Below are 26,515 nucleotides of genomic sequence, written 5' to 3' on the forward strand. Positions count from 1 at the left end.
ACCCCCACCATCAACTTGTATACTTTCTCAGTGGGTTCCTACCACCCCCTTATCCTCGTAATACCGCGATTGCTCACCTGATTAGGAGAGGCGGCCGTCACTTCACTAGCATCGCTCTCCGGCGCCGCCATCTTCGTTGCTCTGTCACTACTCAACGGACAGATCTGGCAAGAATCCAGAGATGCCGGCAGCACGTGACACCGAACGACTTCAGGCAACGTGAAGAAAAGTTATTAGCAAGAGAAATTAGGGAAGGGCGCGCACATAAGAAGAGCTAGAAAGTGTATTTCATGTAATATATGGGCGTTGGCCGGAAAACCGCTTTCTTTTGGAGCGCTACTTAGTGAGTCCTGGAAGCGCGTTCCAGAAAGTTATTTATTGACTCCTGAATTGGTAAGAAATTACATTTCTTTGTCAGCCCTTCACAGCAGACTTCAGCCTTCCAGCTCCAGTTCCATCAGCCACCTTAAAGCACTTTCTCCAATTCCAAGACATCACAATGTGTTCTTGTATAATGCAACTGCTACGCATGTAAAGCTACCTAATACCTTCTGGTCGAGTTTGCGCTATATAGAACTGCAAACAATTATAATTGGTGAGCTATTCATTGGGGCTCCAGTCGAGGGTAGACGCCGTCTACTCATTTCATTTCATAAAGCTTTATTCGGAACATTTAAAAAACATGTCCATAAAAGCACAAATAATACAGACAATTCATACAATTCTTAGAGGCAAACATAATATACATATAAATCAACTAACAAAATACACATATTGCAAAATATCCAGAGGGGGATGGAATAAATATTTAAAATGTACAGAAATTTTGATTTAAAAACACATACTTTTCCTGGCGCTAATCGCTTTAAATAAAAAAGATGCAGTAAAAAAAACAAATGTCCGCATGATTCAGATTAAAAATCAATTTCATAGCCTCTGTTGTGTCTCTCACTCCAAATCTAATGAATAATGGCTTCAGATAGAATTTCCTTAACTCAGTGTACAAATCACAAGTTAACAAAAAGTGCTTAGTACATTGTTTGGACTTATTGTCACATTTACAGGGACCAACAGGGCGCGATTTGATGTTAGGCCACGCGACCAGATGATGTGCTATACCCAACCTCATTCTGGTCAATACAAACTGGTGTGAGGATCTAGTCACCTGTGATAAATATGGTCTGAAACCGGTAAATTCATTCATGTTATTGTATAGTAAAAAAGTTGTTAATTTAGAGTCCTCCAAATGATGCCTTTCGTTACAGTGATTTAAAAATATTGTTTTCACATCAGATTTGGAGATTTCCGAAAGCCTGTAGGGGTCCATTAAAACATTGATACCAAATAAATTTTGTACACGGTCAATAATGTAACCGATCCTGGGGATCTTCAAGTGTTGGACCAATAGAAGGCAGTCCTTAATAATTGCTCTGTTCAGACTGGTACCTTCACTGAGCCAGACCGAGCGCCACAATAGAATGGGCCTTAACATGATCAAATCATTTAGGGCTTGGGTCCCTGTTTCATTGTAAACCAAGGATTTGGAAGTAGACCTGGGTAAGCATAGGAGCTTTTTCAGGAAGAGGTTCTCCTCTACCTGCAAGCTCTTAGCAGATATCACCCCCCAGACTCCTGCCCCGTACAGGGCAGCCGAACGACATTTAGATTTATAGATGTTTAACATATCTTTAATGCGTCTATTCCCCAATTTCTTGGCAAACAGAAAGACCCCATTGGCGCTCCTAGTCATCTTAGTTCTGACCACCTTATGTTCATTGGCCCAGCTCCCGTTATGCGAAAAGGTAATTCCCAAATAGCAAAAATTTTCAACTTTTTTCACTGGTTCACCATCAATAACATAGTGGGTTTTCCCATTTCTTTTAACTTTTCCAGAGCTGCATTCCATTACATAAGTCTTAGCCTTATTAATCACCAGTTTCCTATTCTTAATAAAGGATACAAAGCAGTCCATTAAGTGTTGGAGACCCAATGGTGTCCTTGACAGTAACACTGCGTCGTCCGCATAGAGTAATACTGGTATGTTCAAATTATTAACTCTAGGGGCATCTGCAGCGACTGCCTGCAGGGCAGATTTAACCTCATTAATAAAAAGGGTAAAAAGCAGGGGCGCAAGAACGCACCCCTGTCTGATGCCCCTTCCTATCCCAAACTTAGTGGTACACTCTCCATTGGGTCCATAGCGAACACTGGTGCGAAGTTTTTCATACAAACGGGCTAAGAAGTAAATAATTCCCTCTGGAGCACCCATCTCCAGTAGTTTGGCCCATAGTATTGCGTGATCTACCAGATCAAAGGCACTACTAAGGTCGGCGAAACAGAGATAGAGCGACCCATTTTTTGCCTTGGTATATTTTCCCACCAATAGCTCTAGATTCAAACACTGTTCTATAGTACCACGGCCTTTTCTAAAGCCAAACTGGCAATTACTTAAAATCTCATTAGATTCAGCCCACTCTTCTAATCTTACAAGGAGGACCCTACTCATGATTTTAACAGATGAATCCAATAAGGATATAGGTCTATAGTTTTTTGCATCCCCACGATCTCCTTTTTTAAAAATAGGGATGATTATTGACTCTTCCCATGTAGACGGTATATTACCGCTAACAGCTGTGTTAAAGATTTTGGTGAGCAAAGGCCCCCATATATCTGGGGCGGTCTTGTACACGTCTATGGGAACGCCATCTGGCCCCTGGGCCTTGCCTCCTTTGCTAGCTCTAATACTAGCCATGGTTTCGCTGATAGTTATATCTAAGGCAAGGATGGGCCACCTATCCCCATTAATATCTTTTAAATTACAAGAATCAAAGATTTTAGAAAAATGTTGGATCCATGAGTCCATGCTCACGTTAGAAGTGAGTTCAGGAACCCTATCATCTTTTAGAAATGGGCTATTTACCGTGGACCAAAACAGGGTACAATTGTTCGTGTCTGCCGCTAGGGTGAGGTTATCCCAAGCCTCTTGCTGTAATTCAGCTTTCCTACGTTTCAGGGTAGAATTAAAACCCTGTCTAAGTTGGGCCACCAAAACGTTGTCCCTCGGTTTGGCTGCAAGGGCCTCTTTGAGTTCTTTGCGGGCATTGGAACAGGCATGATCAAACCAGCCCCTTGGACACCTTGCTTTGGACCCCGCCTTTTTAGTGAATTTTTTGTTAATAAAGGAATTAATATTGTTAAAGTGGTCAATACTGTCGGACGAGGTGTCTACACATTCTAAGATTGCCGCTATATCTATCACACAACTAGATATAATTAAATCTGAAGTTATGGCGGCTTTATCTCCTTTCCACCTCAATCTATAACCATTCTGTCTATGGGGTTCAATGTTGTTGATAATACCATTTTCACAGGCATGATTTTTTACCCAGAAGGTTAGTTCAGTGGTCAAACAGTTATGGTCACTCAACATAATATCTATCACATTGGGCATCGGACATAACCGGGCAATAGTTGCTGACATACATATAAAATCAATAACGGTATTAGCGCCCCTTCCTTTAAAAGTTGGAATATTACCACCGAGTCATTTTTAGCATTATCCAAAATTTCCAAATCGTAATGAATCATAAAGTTATTCAAAGTTTCCCCATAAGTGTGGTGTGGAAAATGGGCTTCAGCTTCCCCCTGTCGGTTATACACACCACAAACTTTCTGGGTGGATAATGGGCATACAGATACATTAAAATCCCCCACAAAAATAAATTAAAATACATTATTAAAATTCCTCACGAAATTGTTCACCGCCGTATCTAGTTCATTAATCACTAAATGTCTAGTGTTGTCAAATACATTATTGTAGAAATTTATCAATAGGATATTTCTGCCTGGTTCTTGTGTAAGCCATAGGATTTGTGAATGCGCCCCCACGTTAACAAATCTTTTAACAAAAATAGGTAGTTTGACAGAAATTAACACCAACAGACCCCCTTTAGCTCTGCCATGGGGTGAGGGTAGTGCTGGAAGCTCATAAGACACATACCCATCAATACCATTAAATTTTTTACTCCATGTTTCCTGGAAACATAGGATGTCAAACAAATGCACAAAATCTATCCAGCCTAAGGCATCCTCCTTGGCCACAATTCCCGCAATATTCCAACTAGCGATATGACAAGTTATATTCTCTCTTTCATTGCTAGCGTTTGACAGATCCACACTAGGGGTGGACATGTTGTTATCAATATTAAAAAGCTCTATGCTAGGTATAGAGTTTAAGGTGTCTCCCCCATTCAACGTACAGTTCAAACGTACATTACTTATTTCATTAATTAACAATACGGCCGCTTCATTAGAATTCCTAGACTCTAAGTCTCTAGGGGGTTCAATCTCATGTCAATCATTCTGATCTAGGTGACTCAGGGACTGAAACCTATTTTGAGTAGGGACCTGGTACACCATTCCATTATCAAACAGAGGGGAGTTGCCAAATGGAACAAAAGGGTTAGGGATATGCATTAAAGGGACATTCCCCCCAAACATAGGGTTCCCCATGTGTAGCGACAGAATGAATGGACCATGTTGTGGACCAAAAAAGAGGTTAGGCAACGATGGCCTATTTACCAGATGAGGATAGGTGGGATTGCTCAGAGCCTTTTCCTTACAATTAGATGGCGGTTGCCTGCCGAGGTGGTTATAAAAATACCCCAACGCCTAGCAATTACTTCAGTCTCGGACTGCGTAATTGATGCTGCTCTAAGCAGGACCGTTGCCACATGTTGTGGGTGCTTGAAGTTTATAATCACGCAGTCCCCTCCACCTATTTTTTTGGTGTTACCTATCCAATTTACTCTCCTGATGGAGATTATTTGGTCAGCGTAGCCGACTGGGTAGCCACAATGACGGTTTAGCCAGGAAATGGTTTTATTTCTCAAAGAATCTAGTGTCTCATATTCACTTGGGGGCTGAGTGAGAATAGGGACATTAGTTAAAACCACCACGTAAGGTACACAGTCGGGTGGTAGATCAACAGGGCGTCTACAGATCCTAGTGGGCTCCCCATTTAATCCTCCCATCGTATCAGTTGGGATTGACACCGTAGGTGCTGATGTTTGCGTAGGGGCTTGCATGGGTGTTGATGATTTAGCACCCATTGGATTGCCTGTAACCCCTTGGTTGGATGGATTTGAGGAACTCCCTCCCTCCTGTGACAAAGTAGGTGGTGGCCTCTGTGATTTCGTCGGATCTTTATTAGAGTGTTTCCTGGCCAAAGTGGAGCTGACACTGGTAGAGGCTTGTGACTGCTCCTTGTCCCTGGTGGGAGCAGTAACAGGACCAATTGACTTTTTAATGTCAGCTAAGGACTTTTCCAAATTGTCTGCGCGGTTACCCACCATACCGCTTAACCTGGCTACTTCCTCCTGAAGATCTCCTATCTTAGTTATCAATGGCTCTATCACCATACTAAGTTTACTAAGAATTGCACTTGTTAATGAGTCAATTTGATCAGGCTTCAGAGAAACATAATTATCAAGATTCACAGATACTAGATCATTGGTATGTTCCACTTGGGTCGTATCCTTTTTCCTTCTAGAGATATGACTACTTCTTTTAGGGATTGGTTTTCTGCAGGCACGCATAAATTTAGATGCCCTCCCAAATTGCTGAGGTGTCCCCTCGGGATTATTACCTTGGTCTTCCTCCCCCATTATAGACTGGTTTAATGTATTGGTTACTTCAACATTAACACTAGTGGTGCTGTTGTTAAGTTCCACAGGTGCGACCATCTCGTGAACAGTATTGTTAAGATTTACAGGGTTTACATGATTGATTACATCAGTGGAAAGAGGGTCAGCAATAATACTTTTTCCCAATGACTTCCTCCTGTCGCTGTTGATTTTAGACACCACTTTAAGTAAGTAGTTATCCGGTAATGTACTTTGGACTGACATTGCAGGGGTTTCAGTGACAAAAATCCGTATAACTCAAGTTAAAATACGTGGGGTAACAGTGACTTGTACAGGGTTTGTCCTTCAATAGTACTCACAGTTCGAGCCAAGGGGGCTGGCCCTGCCCGGCCTCTTCTGGCCCCTGACGGCCACAGACGGCCCCGCCCTTGTCCCGGGCTTCTCCCGGTCGCTCCCGCGGCGAGAGGGGGTGTCAGCCTTTATTCGGCGCCTCCGGCGCTCACTGCGCGTCACGGGCGCGCTGGTTGCAGAGGGAATGCTGGGGAGTGTGGTCCGGTTACACGGGACGCCTCCCTCGCCTCCCGGCGTGTGCCTCTGGTTGCTGCTTTTCCCGCCGTTCCCCTCACGGCAATGCCCGATGGCGAAAAGCGTCAGGTAAGCCTGTTGTTCCCCCGCTGGGCTCCCGGGGGGTCAGCCTTTATTCGGCGCCTCCGGCGCTCACTGCGCGTCACGGGCGCGCTGGTTGCAGAGGGAATGCTGGGGAGTGTGATCCGGTTACACGGGACGCCTCCCTCGCCTCCCGGCGTGTGCCTCTGGTTGCTGCTTTTCCCGCCGTTCCCCTCACGGCAATGCCCGATGGCGAAAAGCGTCAGGTAAGCCTGTTGTTCCCCGCCGTCTACTCATTATTTTCAGTTGATAGTCGCGGTCTACCCTGCTGCAAAGCTGGTTGCCTTCAACTAAGTGCCAATTTCATTTCCTACTGTTCCCGTAATTTACAGAAATGCTGAACTTGTGTCCCGGGGTAATTTTCTAACAGCATAACACTTTCAGCAGGGCCTGCAGGTTGTCTGCTTTTGTTCCAAGCAGCAAGGTGCAGGTAGGGAAGGGGCATGTGAGATTCCAGATTTACTTATAATAAAAGCAGAACTTGGGGGATATTAGGCGTCTTTTTAGGTCTCGCCTGTCAAAGCGCATGCACATGATTTTTATCGGTTATTTGGTGCAATAAAGTCACATGCGGCTGCAGATTTATGTGGCAATATTAAGATTAGTCTTTTGTTTAAGCGTGCAGTAGCGCCCTCTCTTCGATTGACACCTAACTGCCTGTCTGTGTGACCAATGCACACCTTAAATCGGTAGTCTATATCATGTCAAACATACGTTTGTTTCATTTAGATTTATGTAGGGTGACAATTTGAAGTTCTCCAATTAATAGATGGAACTCTTATGAAATCACATGCTCTGACAACATCCTAACATGTTTAATGTGGTCGGCAATATCAGTATTGTGTTACAAATAAGTAAAACATAAGGTATGCCTCTTTTTGAAGCAAGGCTTCACAGTTTTCTGTTTTTCTTTACCTCTCTCTCACTCCACTCCCTCTCCTCTCCCTCCTTCCCTCTCGTCCTCCCTCTCTCTCCCTCCCCTCACTCTCTCACTCTCCCCGTCTACCTCTCTCCCTTTCCCTCACTTCCCTCTCTCCTCTCTCACCCTCTCTCTCTCCTCTCTCCTCTCTCCCCCTCTCTCTCCTCTCTCCCTCTCTCTCTCCTCTCTCCCCCTCTCTCTCCTCTCTCCCTCTATTTACCTTCCCCCTGCTCTCCTTTTTCTCCCTCTCCCCCTCTCCTCTCTCTCTCTCTTTCCCTCTCTCCCTCCCCTCTCTCCCCTCCCCTCCGTCCTTCGCTCTTGTCCTCCCCCCTTTCTCCCTCTTCCCCCCTCTCCCTTTCCCTCTCTCCCTTTCCCTCACTTCCCTCTCCCTATCTCCCTTTCCCTCTCTTCACTCTCCTGTCTCCCCGTCTCTGTCTCTCTCTCCTCTCTCCCCCTCTCTCTCTCCACTCTCCACCTCTCTCTCCTCTCTCACTCTTTACCCTCTCCCTCTCCCTGCTCTCCTTTTTCTCCCTCTCCCCATCTCCCACTCAGCACCACCACAGCATCACTCAGCACCACTCACCATCACCACTCAGCACCACTCACCATCACCACATCATCACTCCGCATCACCTCGCACCACTCAGCATCACCACATCATCACTCAGCGCTACCCCAGCATCACTCAGCACCACCACATTATCACTCAGCACCACCACATTATCACTCAGCACCACCACATTATCACTCAGCGCCACCACAGCATCACTCAGTGCCACCCCAGCATCACTTAGTGCCACCCCAGCATCACTCAGCACCACTACAGCATCACTCAGCGCACCACCACAGCATCACTCAGCGCACCACCACAGCATCACTCAGCGCACCACCACAGCATCACTCAGCGCACCACCACAGCATCACTCAGCGCACCACCACAGCATCACTCAGCGCACCACCACAGCATCACTCAGCGCACCACCACAGCATCACTCAGCGCAACTACAGCATCACTCAGCGCAACTACAGCATCACTCCGCACCACCACAGCATCACTGGTTCAAATATGTTCTTTCAATGCTTCAAGCTGTTTTCAAGCTTTCAAGCTTTATTACAAATCACAAAAAAGATGTGAATATTTCACTTTTGTTCTTGGATTTTCGTCACAATAAAAAAAACTGAACATAATCTTCACAAAAGCTTTTTACAAAAGTTTAAGCTATTGACATTACAAATTAAATAAATTATTTAAGTATTAATTATTTAAAAAAATTAAAAGCCATTGTTATTTGTAATATCAATACATCTAAGTCACGTAAATACAAAACATGTTGCATTACAAATGCTATAGGTGTCACATTTGCGAAAGTTATAACTATTGGCATTGTAAATGACAAAGCTATTAATTTAGCTATTTTAAAAAACAACACATAAATAAAAAAAAGTCATTTATAAGACCAATAGCTCAAACTTTCCCAATGCGAGACCTATTGCATTTCCAGTGCTTGTTTACTCAAGTTGTCATTTTTCCACTCTTCCTCCGCTTATGTTAAAGAAGCGATAGGGTGTACATGTACAGTATCTGGCTGATATATCTGTTTACTGAGAGACTTGGTGCCAGATTTTGTTTTTTAAAAAGTCTGCACCCTTGTATGGTGCAGATCTACAAATTTCAAGAATTCACAAAATGCTCCATCAATACTCCTGAAAACATGCAACAGTCATAATGATAGATTAGTTCTGTGAAGCCCCAAGTGCAAACATATTTTCGAAGGGGGTATAAAAATCCTCTACGTTTGCCCTTTTTTGGGGCTGCTCTATTGTCAATGCCAGCACAGATTTACTCATGCTCTTCACAGGAGTAAATGTTAGACTGTTTCCGGGGTTTGTTTCCTCGGTTTTCGATGGGTAGGCGAGACGTTTTTGAATATCCACAACTTTTATGAGTTTGTGGGTTATGCATACTCTTTTGAGGCCTTCCCTGCCCTTGTATGTCCACTGTCTGCACCGAGGGAGGATGTGCTCTTTTTAAATAGCATACAATAAATAAATCCCTTTACAAGTGTAATTCGATGCTTTGTGAGTTTCAAACGTAAATTCTGAATTATTAACAAAGCAGTGTGGGCGTATATAGGATCAGCCTACACTCTCAAATGACTTTGTGAATCAGGCCTGTCAGGCCAGTGGTCATTGTTGTAGCAGGGTAAAACATCTATGAAACTATCATTTGCAAAACCAATAGGTCGGGAGTTGACTGCCGGCGCTTTTTAATTTTGCCAATACTTGTTTTCTTGCGGTTTCTGCCAAACTTTATTGTTGGGAAAGCTTTACAGCCCTTGTCAATTAAAAACAAAATTGGCTAAAATCAAAAATATATTTTTGGTCTCAAAATGCACATATTGGCATAGTGGTCGCTGGCATTGAAGGAACTACTTTGTGTGTGGGTGTGCTACTTCTAGAAGGGCAGAAATCCACCAGGCACAATAAAGTTAGCTGGTGGCTGAAGTGGGCTGACCCATTGTCTCATGGTGTATGCTGCAATAGGCAAAAGAAAAATGTGAAAAAACATTGTTGGTAAATAACATCTTTCCCTTTAATTTAAAAAATGGCTTTGAGAGCCAATACACATTAAATCAGTAGAACTTTGAATATTCGTATAAACATGCTTTTTAGGTAAACCACAAAATCTGTACAATACATTTTGTTTCTTAGTTGCCTGTAATATATTCACTTTAATAAGTTCGTTTATTGGTAGGGAACATTAGGGACGCCTTTCCATAGGAAAAGGGGTTTTCAGGGCCTCCAATACTGTTCCTGCTACCCCCTTTCCTCCCTCGAGAGCTACAGAGCTGGGGGTACCGTCTCCTGCTGTCCACGTGGTCACTTATTTTAGTTTGATATGGCCTGCTAATGGGGTTTACATCGTTTGTATCTTTAAAAGTAAATGCCACTTCTCCTTTAACAAAAAAAAAGTATTTAGCTTCCTAAAGAGAGTGTAGTTATTCGTGTGAATAATATGTGTGGGTCCTTGGATTAAAGTATTTAAAATATATGGTTATCTTAAGCCACATAACCTGTCATTCATTTAATTCCAAGATGCTCCACATTTCCAAAGTACTCTTCTCCTTTCATAGTAACTTTGTGGTTAATTGATCCATGAGGTACTTTAAGGAGCATTCGCTCTTGAAAGTGGATGTGGTAAGAAAAACACTGCGATGAGAATTTTTTTTCATTATTCATCACAGTTGGCGTGCTGAAAATCATTTTTACATCGAAATATTGCACCATTGTGCAATTTGAAAAACTACTGCTTAACACGTTGTTTTGTCGTGCACTGTTAATGGATCAGTGCTTATACCTTTTACTGCTGGGCTGATAGGGTCTGGGGCTTCTAGGGGCAGATGTGTTTGAATGAGTTACTTAAGTATGGAGTACTTTGAGAGGTATATTCAATCTCAAATGGGCTCTTGGGACCACAAACAAAGCAGTGGCATGGGTGATACAGGAGTGATTGACTGGTGAGGGGGTGTTATGAGTGATGCATAGATCTGCATGCAGATGTTGTTCTTCATTAATGGAACAATGGAGCTTGGAGTAGCTAGGATCTAAGTAATAGCGGGTGTTGTCAGTTCGTTACTCCAGTAGTTCGATTAAATTAATGTTGGTTATGTGTGTGTTGTGAGTAGAAGGAAGGCATGGTAAATGCAGAGAAAGGTGGATAGGTAGCAGATGGAAAGCGTGGTCGAATAAACAGATATATGTATACAGAAGTGGATCTGTGTGGTGACCGCTGTTGAGGAAGTTTAGGACATTACTTCTTTTTCTCGGAGAGTGATAAGTAGTTTATTTTCCTGAGAACTAAGTGCTAACCCCGGCCTTAATCTGATCTAGTGTGTTACACACACGTGTTGAAAGCTCTTGTGGCAACTGCTAGTGAGGCAAAAGCTGATTACAGCAGAGAAAAGGGGAAGTGCTGGGTAGAAGGCCTGATGCCTATACATGGCCCTAACTTAAATACTTGTATCTACGTGAGAGTCTCAATATAAACCATGTCCTGTATTTTTAAAAAACTTTTACTAGACCACGCACGCTAGCTCTAAGTAAATTCACTTAAACCTAAATCTATTCCCACCTGACCCTTGACAACCTGACATCACCGTTTACACTAGTGTAGCTCACTGATTTACCATTATTTTTGATGTGTGCACTATTCCTCTTTATTTTAAATTTAGCAGCTGAAACACATTTGCTTTTTACATTCATCATTTCATATTCTCCTTGAGCAAAGAGAGTTGCAGCTTCTTTGTGGTGCTCTTGGATTCCCCGTCACTGCAGTCGTGCCCCAGCCTGGGCCCTTGAGATGCTTCTTACTGTAAACTTTCACAGTAATCCAGGAATCTGACATTGGCCAAATGGGGAGCCAGAGCTGTGTCCATGGGAGTGCCTGGAGTGCAATTGTTTTCACATTAATAATAAAAGTCATAAGTTGTGAGGATAACTAAGCAAGATAAATTGTAAAAGCAGCTACTACAAGCAACAGAAAAAAACAAGCATTGTCAAAGATAATAGGTCTGACTTGCATTTTGAGTCCCGGAAAACATTGAAACAATGCCTACTGAGGTGGAAAAAACAAAAAAAACGGATTACTTTCAGTATACAGTACATTAATATGTGATGTATCGGTGCACGTCTGAAAAGTAAAATTGTCCCGCATGCATTGGAATGTTAGCACTCCACAGGAGGCAGAATAAGACCCCAATCAGCCAATAACATGAGTTGAGAGTGAAATGCTCCTCTGGGGGGAGCCAAAGCCCACTGTATGTATATTTGAAATAATTGGTAACAATATGTCTTGCAGATGGCTGTGCTGTCAAACTAGACCCAACTTGAAGGCACACTTGGAAAACTCACATATGAACACACTATCTTTTAGGTGTCTCATTTATGAAACCAGCCACAGCAAAACCTCTTCGGAGGAAAAATGTCAAAGGAATGGCACTGAGCTTGTACACAACGTTCTGCACCTTCAAAAGATTATAACAAATAGCCGATCGGAAGGCGCACCTGACCCTAATGGTATCCAGCAAGCTCTATTTAGGGCAATGCCGGAATTTTGGGCAAATAAATGAATTCCTTTGTACAACTGTGCCCTATGACAAGTCCAGGACTCTTGGAGACCAGCAGTAATCCATCCAATATTTAAAGGGGGTAGCTTGAAAGACCTGTCAAATTACATGTTAATTACTCTTCTAGATGTCGAGGCCAAACTTTTTGCTAGACTTCTTTTGCAAGATCTGCTCTCCTGGCCAACAGAACAAAAAAGTATCACAAGGCACCAAACAGGCTTTATGAGAACCGCTTCAAATCTGATGGCTTTATCCCTAATAAGTGATCAAGCTTTTGCATAGCAAACGTTATTATATCTGTGCTTGTGGACTTTAAGACTGCATTCGATGGAGTGTCTAGAAACATCCTATAGTTAGAACTTTCCCAATGGGGGATCCCACCAACCCCGCTGAAAGGGATTGAGTTACTATACTCAGATACATGTGTACGAATAAAGATTGGTGACAGCTCTACCTTCCTACAATTGAAAACCGAGTCTGGACCGAAGGAGGGCTGTGTTCTTGCGCCACTCCTGTTTAACCTGTATATTGCTGATCTTCCAATCGAGCTGGGTAAGGTGCCTGGACATTCCCCTAGGCGGTGAGGAGAGGCGTTACCATGCATTTTGTATATCAATTATTTACTTCTCAGTAAAACCGGGTTCGTTTGCAAAGACTTCTTGTGAAACTGGATGAGTTTTCTGCAAGAAATAAAACAGAAATTAATTGGAAAAAAAGCTAAAATCCTTTTTGTCGGCACATAAGTGAATAAAGAAGGCAAGTGCCATCAGTGGCAATCCAGTGAAAAGAAAATCAGAGTATAAGTACCTAGGAGTTATAGTGGACATTCGAGGGAAAGCTCATAAGCAGGCCATTAAATCAAAAGCTAATGTACTGCTGATAGCCTTTTTTGCCTCTTAACAGGACCTTGAGTAGAATGACGATGGAGCCAGTGGTCAAAATAATGAATGTCAAGTTGCTGCCATCTCAACCTTTTGGTTTTGAAGCCTTTTGTGGTAGCGTTGAACATTTTCATAATAATATCATTGCAAAAATATATAGGCAAGTTTTTCGCCTCCCAAGTAATGCCCAACTGGCCCAAATCTGCATGGAATTTGGCTTAAATTGCAAGGTAGTTGCAAGTCTAGGTGCTTGTATAAAAACATGTTTCAAGCTAAAGGCCGCTAAGCCTGACGCTCTTGATTCTGCGACCTGGATGGAAACAGCCAGCGTGAATATTATTAGCTCTTTCTGAAAATATTTGGATACAAATGACTTTGCCCCACCTTGGATGAAATTTAAGCAAAGCAATGGGTGCAGACTTAGCAATTCAGCAGTGGAGACTATTTTTCACATGATCTGCTTCTGTCCCTGTCTACTAGTTGAACTGAGATCTCTTTTGAGAGAACTTCTAAACAAAAAGGCATTTGCTTCTGCAGGCATGCAATAATTCCATGAGAGACCTATTTCATTGCAAATGGTAGGCATCACGACAACGGGAGGAAGGGCGAGGGGGTAGAAGGCACAGACAACGGAAGGGTGGCTGGTGGGAGGAGAAGCCACGGACAATGGGAGGGGGGTGTGAGGGCACGAACAAATAGAGGGAGGGTGTGGAAAAGGCATGCTAACGGGAGGGAGGGGGGAGTAACGAAGGCACCTAAGCATGTTGTGCCTGCAGTGGGAGAACCTCATGAAAGAAAATAGTGCTCACAGTCTAAATAACACGTACCATTTAACAATCGAAGTAAAGGGGCCAGTCGCCATGGGAGGTGATAAATGAAGAAGAGGCGGTACTAAGGAGGGAATAACAAGCCTATTGACGAATCGGAAGCCAGCATTTAGGACAGACAATGACACATTGGCAAATATGGGTGGAGAGTGGGCGGAGCTTCTATTCACCTACTCTTCTACAATAAGACTCGCAGAGCAGCGCTTGCGCGCTGGCTCTTGACTCGACCTAACAAAAAGGGCATCCGCTTCTGAAGGCAGGCAATAATTCCATGCCTGGACCTGAAGAACTTGCAACTGAACATTGCTTTTACGAAGTTTATGATGTTGGTGGAAAATAGACTAGTGAAAGTACTCCTTTTATTGATCTCATGAAGACGGAGACCGCTGCACTGGGAGTCATTTGTGGTTTTTTCAGGTCGAGCCTTGCTGCAGCACGCATGCACTGCTCGCTCTGTGAGGCATGCTGTAGAAGAGTATGCCGTGGAAGCCTCACCCACTCTCCTCCCATATTTTTCATTGGCTGGTGTCATTGTCGTTGGTAAATGCTGGCTTCCAATTCATTATGAGGCTTGTTAGTCCCTCCTTGTTCCCGCCCATAAGGACTGGACCTTTTACTTGGCACGTTACACGGACTGCTTTATCTAGTAAGTGAGCACTATTTTTTTGTTATTGTCAATGATGGGGACAATGGCGGGTGCTTTTTTGGGTATTTGCATAATGAGCGTGGCGCCCGCTTTAGGGACACTGCGATCATTTAAAATTTTAATTCTATATAACCTTTATGTTGAGCGCGGCGTACACTTTTGGGACACCCCTCTCTGTTTTTTTTGTTGTTTTTTTTACTTTGAGTTAGCGCAGGGACCCTTTCAGGGACACCTCGCTTGGTTTCTTTCTATTTTTTTTTACTTTAACCCTAAGCGGGGTGCCTGCTCCCAGGACACCATGATCAGTGTTAAAGTAAAAAAAAAAAAGAAACTGAGCACGGTGTCCTTGAAGCAGCGTCACGCTCACTTTGAAACTTAAAGAAACATTTGCAATGCAATAGGTTTCGCATTTACGGGAGTTGAAGCTATAATAGGCATTGTCATTTACAATGCCAATAGTTTAAACTCGCGTCAATACGAGACCTATTGCATTGCAAATACTTGTTTATCTTATTGGTTAAAAATAGGGTTTCTAGGCCCTAATGGGAAGGGTTTGTGTAGTGCAGAATCAAGGTGCAAGTAATTCAATTGTCTTTTTTAAGCGTCATGCAGTGGACACACCATCTCAACAAACTGCGAGGCTAAGAGATTGTCGTGGCATTTCATCACCTGGAGAAGGTGACCACCGCGTTTAGAGCGCTTAGGGCGATTTCCTGAATTGCGCTGTGCTGTGGCTCGCGCTTCGCATTTTAAAACCCTTTTGTGCATCTTTGTTAATTTGTGTTACATTTTTCCCTGATTTTATTCCGCTACTGCTGCGACCCCCCCTGGCCCTTACCGCATATAATTACAAATTCAAGCACCGCTACTTAGCGGGTCCGGGCTCCGGGGTTCCTGGGTCACGTGACTACGACGTGACGACGACGCCATCTTGGGAAGGCTGGTACCTTCCTTGTTGGGGGTTAGCGCGCTAGCGCTTTTTACCGCCACTCGCCTACTTAAGGTGAGCTTTGACTCGGGGTCAGCCTGGAGAAGGTGACCACCGCGTTTAGAGCGCTTAGAGCGATTTCCTGAATTGCGCTGTGCTGTGGCTCGCGCTTCGCATTTTAAAACCCTTTTGTGCATCTTTGTTAATTTGTGTTACATTTTTCCCTGATTTTATTCCGCTACTGCTGCGACCTCCCCCCTGGCCCTTACCGCATATAATTACAAATTCAAGCACCGCTACTTAGCGGGTCCGGGCTCCGGGGTTCCTGGGTCACGTGACTACGACGTGACGACGACGCCATCTTGGGAAGGCTGGTACCTTCCTTGTTGGGGGTTAGCGCGCTAGCGCTTTTTACCGCCACTCGCCTACTTAAGGTGAGCTTTGACTCGGGGTCAGCCTGGAGAAGGTGACCACCGCGTTTAGAGCGCTTAGAGCGATTTCCTGAATTGCGCTGTGCTGTGGCTCGCGCTTCGCATTTTAAAACCCTTTTGTGCATCTTTGTTAATTTGTGTTACATTTTTCCCTGATTTTATTCCGCTACTGCTGCGACCTCCCCCCTGGCCCTTACCGCATATAATTACAAATTCAAGCACCGCTACTTAGCGGGTCCGGGCTCCGGGGTTCCTGGGTCACGTGACTACGACGTGACGACGACGCCATCTTGGGAAGGCTGGTACCTTCCTTGTTGGGGGTTAGCGCGCTAGCGCTTTTTACCGCCACTCGCCTATTTAATGCTCGCCTGGAGCGTAGCGGTCTAGCGCAGCGGTCGCGCCTTCGCTACGCCGGAGTCTCGCCAGAGTCCTGCCCGTCTGCGCCCGTCAGCGCTAAGGCAGGGCTAGGGCAGGGGACTCTGGATTTCTCAGGATGATATCTGCTGATAACCTGCGTAGACTGCGACACCAGGTACGAGATTGCTGTCATGGCGCCTTGGATCCTCTTAGTGGGCCTTACCAGTGCCCCACCTGTTCTTTTAAACTTGCTATGCCTCTGCTTATTAAGGATCTCCAGTTTAGGCCCCCAGTTGACAATAAAACAGACGCCGTTGGAGGCACAGCTACTCAATCTACCCTTAAAGTTTTACATCTGAATGTCAGATCATTGTCATGTCACTCCCAAGAAGTTTTTTCCTTGATTACTGATGATAATCCGGATATTTTTTTCTTCACGGAAACCTGGCTGCATGATCAGTCCATGGCGGTCGTGAATTTAGCCCTTCCTGTGGGATACACTATGCACTCCCTCCCTCGCAATGCTAGAGGTGGAGGTATAGCAGTTGCGGTAAAAACATGCTACCCCTGCATCTGGAAACCTATCACCATAGCAGGATGTGAGAGTGCTCTTTTTAACATCAGTGAATTCCCACTTTACCTTTGCGGGACTATTAATTTATGGACCCCCCGGTCCTGATGGCGCTTTTCGTCAAAGTCTCCCGGAGGTGATTTCCTCCCTAGTTTTAAAAACTGCTAACTTTACGATTATTGGCGACCTTAACTTGCATATGGATGCCCCACTTTCTAACTCGGTCCATAGCTTGTTAGCAGATCTCGAAGCGCTTCAATTGATTCAAATGGTACAGTTACCGACTCACACAGGCGGCCACTTATTAGATCCCGTTCTGACGAACCTTACTACCAATATTTCAGTGGTTCATCCTAGACCTATGGCCTGGACTGATCACCATTTGATTGAAATTCGTATCATCACTACCATTCCCTCCCCTAGAAATAACACCCCAGCCAGCTTCAGACGCCCTTGGAGAAACTTGAACGTAGAGCATTTTCACCAGCTTTTGATGAAATACCATCCTCTACCCCCTATTGAAGTTTCTCGTGGCTATGATAGCTTCTGTGAATGGCTAAATCACTCGCTAGATATGCTTATTCCGGCCAAGTGGAGTAAGACCAGATCCAGCCCTTCTAGCCCTTGGTATGATGAATCTCTTAAAAAACTCAAAGTCTCTTGTAAAAAAGCGGAACGCGCGTGGCGCAAAACTTATGATACTGACCTCAAGGCGGCCTACAGGGCCTGCACTAGAGTGTATCATCGGGCCATATGCGCAGCTAGGGCTGCTTTTTACTCTCAGGAGATAAAGAACAGCACAAATCCCACCAAGGTCATCTTCAGGGTGTGTAAGGACCTTACAAGTAAAAGGACTGACATTGCTATTCTTGAGCCCTCCATGGCACACTGCGAGGATTTAGCCTCGTTTTTTGTCGAAAAGGTGGAGGCCATTTATAGGTCATTCTCTCAGCTTCCCATCAGGGAGAATATGTCCACATCATTGGTTTCTAAACCACTGTTGATTATTCCTAGCCCGACTCTGGATGAGTTTTTAGCCCTGACAACAAAAGTCAAATCCGGTTCCCCGGATGACCCCATGAGACCCATTCAATTCCGGGAACTTGCTGAATGCTGCTATCCTGCCTTGCATGGTCTGATTAATCTGTCCTTCAGCACGGAAGGCTTGGAAACAGGCGACGGTCATTCCTATTCTTAAAAAACCCGCCCTTGACCCCACTAAGCCAGAACACTATCGACCCATTTCCCTTCTCCCCTGGCCAGCCAAACTAGCAGAAGCGCATGCTAATCATATTCTATCATCTCACCTGCAGCAAGCGAATATACTGGATAAATCCCAGAACGGATTCCGTGCGAGTCATAGCACCGAAACTGCTCTTTTGGCTGTGGTGGAGCACATCAGGAAGCTGTTGGACCAGGGTCAGACGGCGGCACTGATCCTTTTGGATCTCAGTGCCGCCTTCGATACGGTGTTCCATCAGATTCTTTTACATCGTCTGATGGAGGCAGGAGTTGGAGAGGTGGCACTTGAGTGGTTTTGTTCCTTTTTGAAGGATCGAGCCTTCAAAGTATCTACACCTCCTTTTGTTTCTGCTTCTCGCCCTATTCTTCAGGGTGTTCCCCAAGGATCGGCCCTTAGTCCTACCTTATTTTATTTATATGTTCAGCCATTGGCGGAGGTAGCCCATAGTTTTGGTCTCTCCTTGGTGTCATACGCCGATGACACGCAGCTGGCGGTGGCACTCAATGGTGACTCCGACATGGATGCCCCCACCTTTCAGTCAGCTCTAAAAGCTGTGGCGGGCTGGATGGCGAACAATCGACTCCAACTTAATGCCTCTAAGACCGAGGTCATTATTTTTGGTAGGGAAAGTGGGTTATGGGGAGATCAATGGTGGCCTTCTGAATTAGGCCCTGTTCGCTCCCCCGTGACTGAAGTCAGAAACCTCGGGGTGTGGTTTGATGACAAGCTCTCTTTCACCTCCCACACTAAACGTGTGGCTGGCACTTGCTTAGGTACTCTGCAGTGTCTCCGACCAATTTTTACGTTTTTTGATGCGGAGACCAGACAGATTATAGTCCAAGCTCTGGTTCTTACCAGATTGGACTACGCCAGCTCTCTGTTTTTGAGTCTAAATCAGGCCGAGCTATCCCGCCTTCAGAGGGTCCAAAATGCGGCGGCCAGGATGCTTGTCGGCCTCCCGAAGTTTGTCTCGGCTCGTCGAACTATCCATGATCTACATTGGTTACCGGTAGGGCAAAGAATTAAGTTTAAAGCTCTGTGCTTAACTTTTAAAATTCTTAAATTAGCCTCCCCTCCTATTCTCTCACAGACTATTCTGCACTATGTCCCTGCTAGAGCTCTTCGCTCCGCTGGATCAAATCTTGTCATTGTGCCACGTTTTAAAAAAGCTAGAATGGGTGGACGCTCTTTCTCCGTGCTGGCGGCTGCCCTCTGGAACTCTCTGCCGGGTCCTCTCCGTTCAATCCCTGACTTGTTCCTTTTTAGGAAGGCACTAAAAACCTTCCTCTTCTCTACAGCTTAGTCCCTGACTCCTTTTATTCTCTGATGTGTTGTGTTACTCAATTCTCCAAAGCGCCGGGACGCCACTTTGCTGCGGCATCCGCGCGCTATATAAAATATCATAACATAACATAACATAACATTTAACTGCAGCACACAAACGCCAGCCGTTTCATGAAGTTTGGAAACCGCACTTCAGGAAATCCCAGTTGTCTACAAATCTCAAATAACTGAAAATTCATAAGATCTGGGCTTCCTTAACCGCATCGCTGCTGCGGTGATTTTTGCTCTGTGCTGCAAATTACCATTTTGCTGTTGTCATGACGAGCTCAGCTCGTCATCAGCACACGACACCTCGTCATCAGCATCGAAAGGGTTAAAATAGTTTGCAGAGGTCCGTGCGATACTAACCTATATTATTTTTGGTTCCCTTCCAAAATGTATCTTTATCATGGGCGTTTGTGTTGTTGCAGAGTATTTTAACCCACTTGAGAGTGGCCAAGGTATGCAGGGGACAAGCCTTCCATCCACTCTCATCCACACCCCTAAAATGTAGGTGAAAGGGTAGATTGTAGTAGTTTTACAAAGCAATTAAAGCCCAGCACAAAAATACAACAGCAAACCACGGTATCTTGTTTTACATTGCCTTGACAGTTTCTGATTTCTAGGTGCAGTGAATGTTTTTTTGTGCAAGTTATTTTAGGTAAAAGTTCCCACCCCTCTCTTGTGTTGTAGGGTGGTATTTTGATTGGGTTTTATTTATTTTGCGATTGATATTTTTATCATGAGCACTTTTACACTGTGACTGCAAAGATGTAAACTGTGATAATTGAAAATGTAAATTGCATTCATATAGCGTTTACGAGGCATTGAAGCGCTTAATTATTAGAAAGAGTTCAGTAGCGAAAGGCCAAAACGGAAGAGAATGAAGGTTGGGTTGGCGAGGAATTTTCGAGATGTAGAGAGAGCCACATTACTGAAACAAGAGGGGCAAGAAGCCCAAGAGCAAACCCTGAGAATAGGTGCTGAAACACAGGGGTGGAGAAACTCTTTGGAGTGAGCCTAGGACTTCAGAGAAGGAACTTGGACATACAGACAAATGCATGCAAAGTGACACAGTGGTCATGAACCCAATGGAGCTGCTAGCCTTAGGAGTGGGTATTCTGATGAAGTCTATTGTTGGGTATCCTGCGTAGTTTGCTTTGTTAGCAGCTGGTACATTTGAATTACTGCTCAGAGCAGTCATTACATCAAAAATCTCTCTCAAGACTTGTAGAAAACGCCTTTTCCACTATCTCAGCTAATCCTACCAGAAAAAGGAAGCACAATTTACTAACCTGCTACCTATTTACCGCAAACCGTGGTTTCCGGAGTAGTGTGCTCCTCGCCGCAATGCGCTTCTGGTGTAGGAAGCGCTACATAAATGCAATTATGCCCCTTTTGTTTAGTCCGGAACATCTGTACCACGCTTTTCCTTCATTTCATAAGAGTTTCTTTGCCCCGTTCATGCAATTTCTTTAAACATGCATGTACTTATGTTATACTCTGCCCCTGATTTGGGGCAGAATTTCTGTGCAGCTGCCTCCACACCCTTGAGCATTCTGCACTAGGTTTTCACACTGAGCTATCTTCACTGGCTACGGGGTAGTATAAGAATATAGGTTCGTATGCTCTTCGGCACTACAGATAAACGTGTTACTTTTCTCAAGGGCAGGCGCTTTCTACTATGAGTGTCAGATAAAAATGTGTTTTTACATGGGGTTTAGCAAAGTAAACCTGTGAACAGGAAGATGACTGTGCAAAGGAACCAAAAGGAGTGAAGTCGGAGGTATCGTTTAGCTGAACCACAACCCTGTCCTTTGAAACGGATCCTCATTGCAACCACATTTGAAAATGGTCTTTGAGGTGAGGTCCCTCTCCATGGAGTTCTGCTATCAAGGAACCCCCTCCTACAAGAAGGGCTACTGAAGGCGAAGGAAGAGTTGGCAACACAAGTGGAAAGGCTGAGGTGCTTCGATTACAGGGCATACATGGTACGGGTGCATACGGAACGGGATAAGTCTGGGGCGCTCCTAGCTTGGTTGGCAAATCTAGCGCGCAGGGGTACACCGATTCTTGAATTACGGGAAGAGGGGGGAGGGGGCGGGGCAGTCCACTACAGACAGCAGGCCATTAACTCGCAGTTCCTGGAATACTATTCCACCCTTTATTGCAGCAAGCTGGACCCTAGAGAGTTAGAGGAAGGGGATTTTCTTGACATAGTTACCTCAGATTGATGCGGAAGAGGCGGAGAGCCTGGCTTGTCCAGTAGAATTGGGCAAGGTCCGGGGAGCTATCAAGCGTATGGCCAGGAACAAAACGCCAGGTAGTGATGGGCTACCTTCAGAGTTCTATGTCGCTTATATCGACGTGCTGGCTCCGCAGCTGATGACCCTTTATAATCTGTCAAAACGGACTGGCTACTTGCCTAGCTCGACAAGGGAGGCAGTGATAGTACCACTCCTTAAACCGGGTAATCCAGTGTGGGCCCGTACAGCATATCGCCCTCTGGCGATGTTAAATATTGATTATAAGATCCTGAGCGGTATTTTGGCCAATCGCCTGATGGGCTACATGACAACTCTGGTGCACAAGGACCAGGCTGGGTTCATTCCTACCCGGAGCACGGCTGTGAATACTCGGAGGTTGTGTCAATTGCTGCACGAGGCGGCGGTGCGGGGCGAGGAGGCATGTGTACTATCGATAGACATTGAAAAGGCCTTCGATAGTTTAGAGTGGCCATATCTGTTTCGGGTTGTGAGGGCCTTTGGCTTAGGTGAGGGATTTGTGGCCTGGACAAAGATTCTCTACACTCGCTCGACGGCCAGGGTAAGGACGGGAGGGGCGATTTCTGCGGCTTGTGACGTAGGCAGGGGGACGAGACAGGGTTGCCCACTGTCTCCCCTTCTGTTTGCCTTGGCAATGGAGCCGCTGGCGGCTCACGCACGGACAAGGAGACACTACAGGGGCCTAGAGGGGATGGGTCAGATGCACTATATTACCCTGTATGCTGAAGATTTGTTAATGTTTCTTGCGAGCGCCGCTGCTGAGTTACGGGGAGCCCGAGAATTGCTGGAGAGGCTGGGGCGAGTGGCAGGACTCAAAGTTAATTGGGCCAAAACCTGTGTTTTTCCGGTGTGTGGGGGGCGAGGCGACCCGCCTGAAGGGCTTGATGTCAGATGGGAGGGCAGTTGCTTGCCCTATTTGGGGGTCCGAATTTATCATGAGGGTCCTGACTTATTTGAGGGTAATATAGGGCGGGCCCTGCGAACCACCAAAAGTAATCTTGAATTCTGGGGGTCCTTGCCTCTATCGATCGCGGGACGAGTGGCATTGCTAAAAATGATCACCCTGCCCCGTTTGCTTTACTATTTTGTTATGCTACCGCTCTGGGTGCCTGGGAAGTGCTTTGCCCAACTAAACTCAATGGTTTCGAGCTTTCTCTGGGGATCAGGGAGGCGTAGAGTGGTGTTGACTACTATGATGCGTCCCAGACAAGAAGGGGGCTTCGTAGTCCCGGACTTCGAGGCTTACTACCACGCGGCTCAGTTCCAGTTGTTCACACAGCGGATGGTGGAGAAACTGGGAGTTGAGGTAGGTCAGAGGGGTAGGGACCTGGGACTTCGCCACCTGATTCGGATTATGTTACAGCTTCCGGTGCGCGAAAGAGAAGTGCCCAGAGATTTATGGGTAGTACGGCAATGCTGGAACAGGGCTCTACAACACACTAAAGTGAGTCCTGCGTATGCACCTGAGATTCCGGTGTGGTTCTGCGGGGAACTGCCCCATGGAGGGGATTGGCAGCGGCTGCTGGAATGGAAGGAGCTGGGGATTTCCTCCATTGGGGATCTATATGAGGATGCTACCCTCTTACCATTTCAAGACCTCATGGAAAGACACGAGCTGCCAGCTCAGGACTTTCTTCTACATGCGGCAGTGACGGCTGCTGTGCGCAAACATTGGGAAAAAAAGGGATGGAGGAACCACAGGTCTTCCTCCCTTGCCAATACGTGGTCACCTCCGCAGGTAAAATTAAGGAGGTTACGTGTTTGTACCGAAGACTGGCGCAGGGCTTAAGGGCTCCTCTGGAGGAACTACGCCTTAAATGGGAGGCTGATCTGGGAACACCTATAGAGGCAAAACCCTGGGAAATGCTACTAGAACGAGCGTGGAAATGCTCCCGGAATGTGAGATTCCAACTCATACAATTCTATGTGTTTCATCGGGTGTATCTCACTCCTTGCAAAATCAATGAATTTTTTGGCTCCCGCACTGCCTGCCCACGAAGCAGACTCGAAGACGCAACGTTCATGCACATGTTCTGGGATTGTCCATTGCTTCAGGGGTATTGGGGAGAGGTCATGGCCAAACTGACAGAGGTGACGGAAAGGGAACTGCAACTTACTCCATGGTAAATTCCTGGATCTGGGGTTAGTCCAAGCCAAACGAGAAATTACTAGCCATTGGAAAGCGGTCACAGGCCCCAATGCGGCACGCTGCCTGCGGGAACTCACAAATTGGGCGACTGCGAGGGGACCCTCCGGCTCCAGCTGGCTCAGAGAACTGACAATGACAAGCTATGGGACACTGCGAGAGCCTGGGTGGCGATGGCGGATCTTCTAAAAAACCCGATCGATGAGGATGACTGACCTAGTCGGATATTAGGGTCACCCTTTGCTACATGAGAACACAAACATAGGCCGCAGGGTGAGAGGCTAGATGAGGAAATGGCTAATGTAGGGGCATCCTCCTAACTGAGACATGGATCACTGCCATTGGGAATCCAACAGAACATGTGGAATAACTATTGTGCAGCAAGTGCGCTGTTAGGGAGAACAACATGTCTGAGGGGTGGAGGGTGGCGGGGCTAATGGGAAGGGACCGGGGTGGGGGGAGTGAGTTGGGGGGATGTTACGTTCTTGGTTAACTGGTATGGTGAATGGGTGTCAACAGTGCTTGCATAATCTTGGAGTGCCGCGATTCAGCCCCTCGGGGCTAACCGCCAGGTGGGATATGAACACTACATTTGATGGACTGCTCTCCTCGTGATGAAGGAAAGGCCGGCCTAGATGAAATTGGGATGCGAGGATGTGTAACGATGTGGCCACAACTCTATGCTGAGTTGCGCTTTTATAATGTACTCTATGAGATTATCTGAGTGTTGCACTTGTACGAAATTTGAATAAAATCTGTTTTAAAAATAAATAAATCAAGGAACCCCCTCCTAATCCTTGCTAGGCGATGTGCAGCCTGGGCAACTATTACATATATTGATGATGGGTTGGCATGCGATATGGTCCACTAGATGATTGCAGTTATCATTGTCGAGTTGTGGTGAATAGTGCCCTGACTGGTCGGGAAGCCCATTGAAGCTTTAACCAGTACAGTTAAAGGAAACATGCCATATGAAAACGTTGGGGCTTATTACAAGTACCGCTGGTCCGACCACCACCATCCCGGCGGTCTGATCACTGTATTACAATGGTGGCGTTGGGATTGCCACAAGACCGCCATTATGATCCAGGATCCCGTGGCGTTGCGGAAAGCAGGCCAGGTTAGCAGTGGTGCCAATGCCGGCACCACTGAATGAACTGCGACCTGCCTTTCCACCAAGCATATCATTGCGGTGACCCCGCAATGAAATGCTTGTCGGAAAAGTAGGGAAAAGTGCCCCCAACAGGGCTTCTGGGCAAATGTCCCCGACACAAGTGCATGCTTCAGCATGCACTGTGTGGCATGGACAACATGGTACATGCCACACAGTGCACCCGACGTGGTAGCAATCCCACGGTGGTGGCATGACTGCTGGTTGTAACCCTCAGTCAAAGAACCGCCCGCCTGCCCTGAATTCAAGTCGTAATACGGCGCGCAGGTTCACCACTGGCTCTGCGGTCCTACAGGAAGACCGCCAAACTCGTAATAAGGCCCTTTGTCTATATAGGTCTGGTTCTAGTGAGATGTAGCTAAGGACAGTCATTCATTTCGGTTAGGTCGCACGTAAATGTGGTTTGGAAGACTGCCACATCCATTGTGGTTGAGTTCAACACTGAAGTGTACTGCAAAGCCGGTAAGTCTATTAAAATCACTTTTCATTCAGATAATACCTAGGAACTTGGTAAAATACCTTTATGCCTCTTTGGGCTTTGGCATTTCATGGAAACTTTCAGGTCGTGCTCACACAAGACATGCAGCACGAATCTGACAAGTCAGATGAAACCAGGTAAACATTAATTCTCACCTAGTAAACTGCTACAACTCATGGATGCCAGGTTCTACTGTGAACATAGTACTGGAGACTAGTATGTGTCATGAAGTCTGCTTCTCGTAAGATGCCAAGTTCCAATTAGATACAGCTTGGTGACTTTCAAGGCTATGAAGTCAGGGCCCTGTGAAAGAGGCATGCGCTACTGATTAATCCATGCTTTGAAATCTAGTTCTAGGTAAAATGTTTACTGGAAGGCTAATAAGGGGGTATTAATTAGTTTGTTGTTGGAGAGTCTACTTTCTAGGTACCATTTACTTTTGAAGCCTCAAACGAAGTGGATCATGTTGCGTTTTCTTCCACCTGATGTGAATATGCGACTTACTACCTTCCTTACAAAAAATGCATGCATTTAATATCTAAGGTAATGCAAATAAAGACAGCAACTACATATGTCATCAGAAATAACCATCAAGTTATTTATTGCCTTTTGGAATATTCATAAAGGTCTGGGTCTCAACCGCAGCTCCAAGGAGTACATAGCAACAACATAGGCAAATGTCTATGGTTCAATCCTTATTGAACAGGAAAATGAAATTTAGTAAATTGAAAGATGCTGACAGGCCAGCATCTAGCAACTATGAGTGTGTACAGGAGCAGCAGGATTACCATTCATGATTCATAGTCTGTATTGCATCTTGCACGTCATCTAACTGCATACTTTCCTTATTAACCAGATCTCATATTCTAGAT

The 26,515-nt window shown here is 45.4% G+C and overlaps 2 protein-coding genes across 3 annotated transcripts in view; both read left to right on the forward strand.

Moving 5' to 3' along the window:
* LOC147668659 (N-alpha-acetyltransferase 80-like) overlaps nt 1-26,515 on the forward strand; it is a 44,037-nt gene that overhangs the window by 15,829 nt on the left and 1,693 nt on the right. The window lies entirely within an intron of this gene.
* Nucleotides 1-26,515, forward strand: part of LOC147668660 (hyaluronidase-3-like) — a 93,947-nt gene that overhangs the window by 15,806 nt on the left and 51,626 nt on the right. The window lies entirely within an intron of this gene.

This window comes from Lissotriton vulgaris, unplaced genomic scaffold, assembly GCF_964263255.1.
Source record: "Lissotriton vulgaris unplaced genomic scaffold, aLisVul1.2 SCAFFOLD_265, whole genome shotgun sequence".
Classification (NCBI taxonomy): domain Eukaryota; kingdom Metazoa; phylum Chordata; class Amphibia; order Caudata; family Salamandridae; genus Lissotriton; species Lissotriton vulgaris.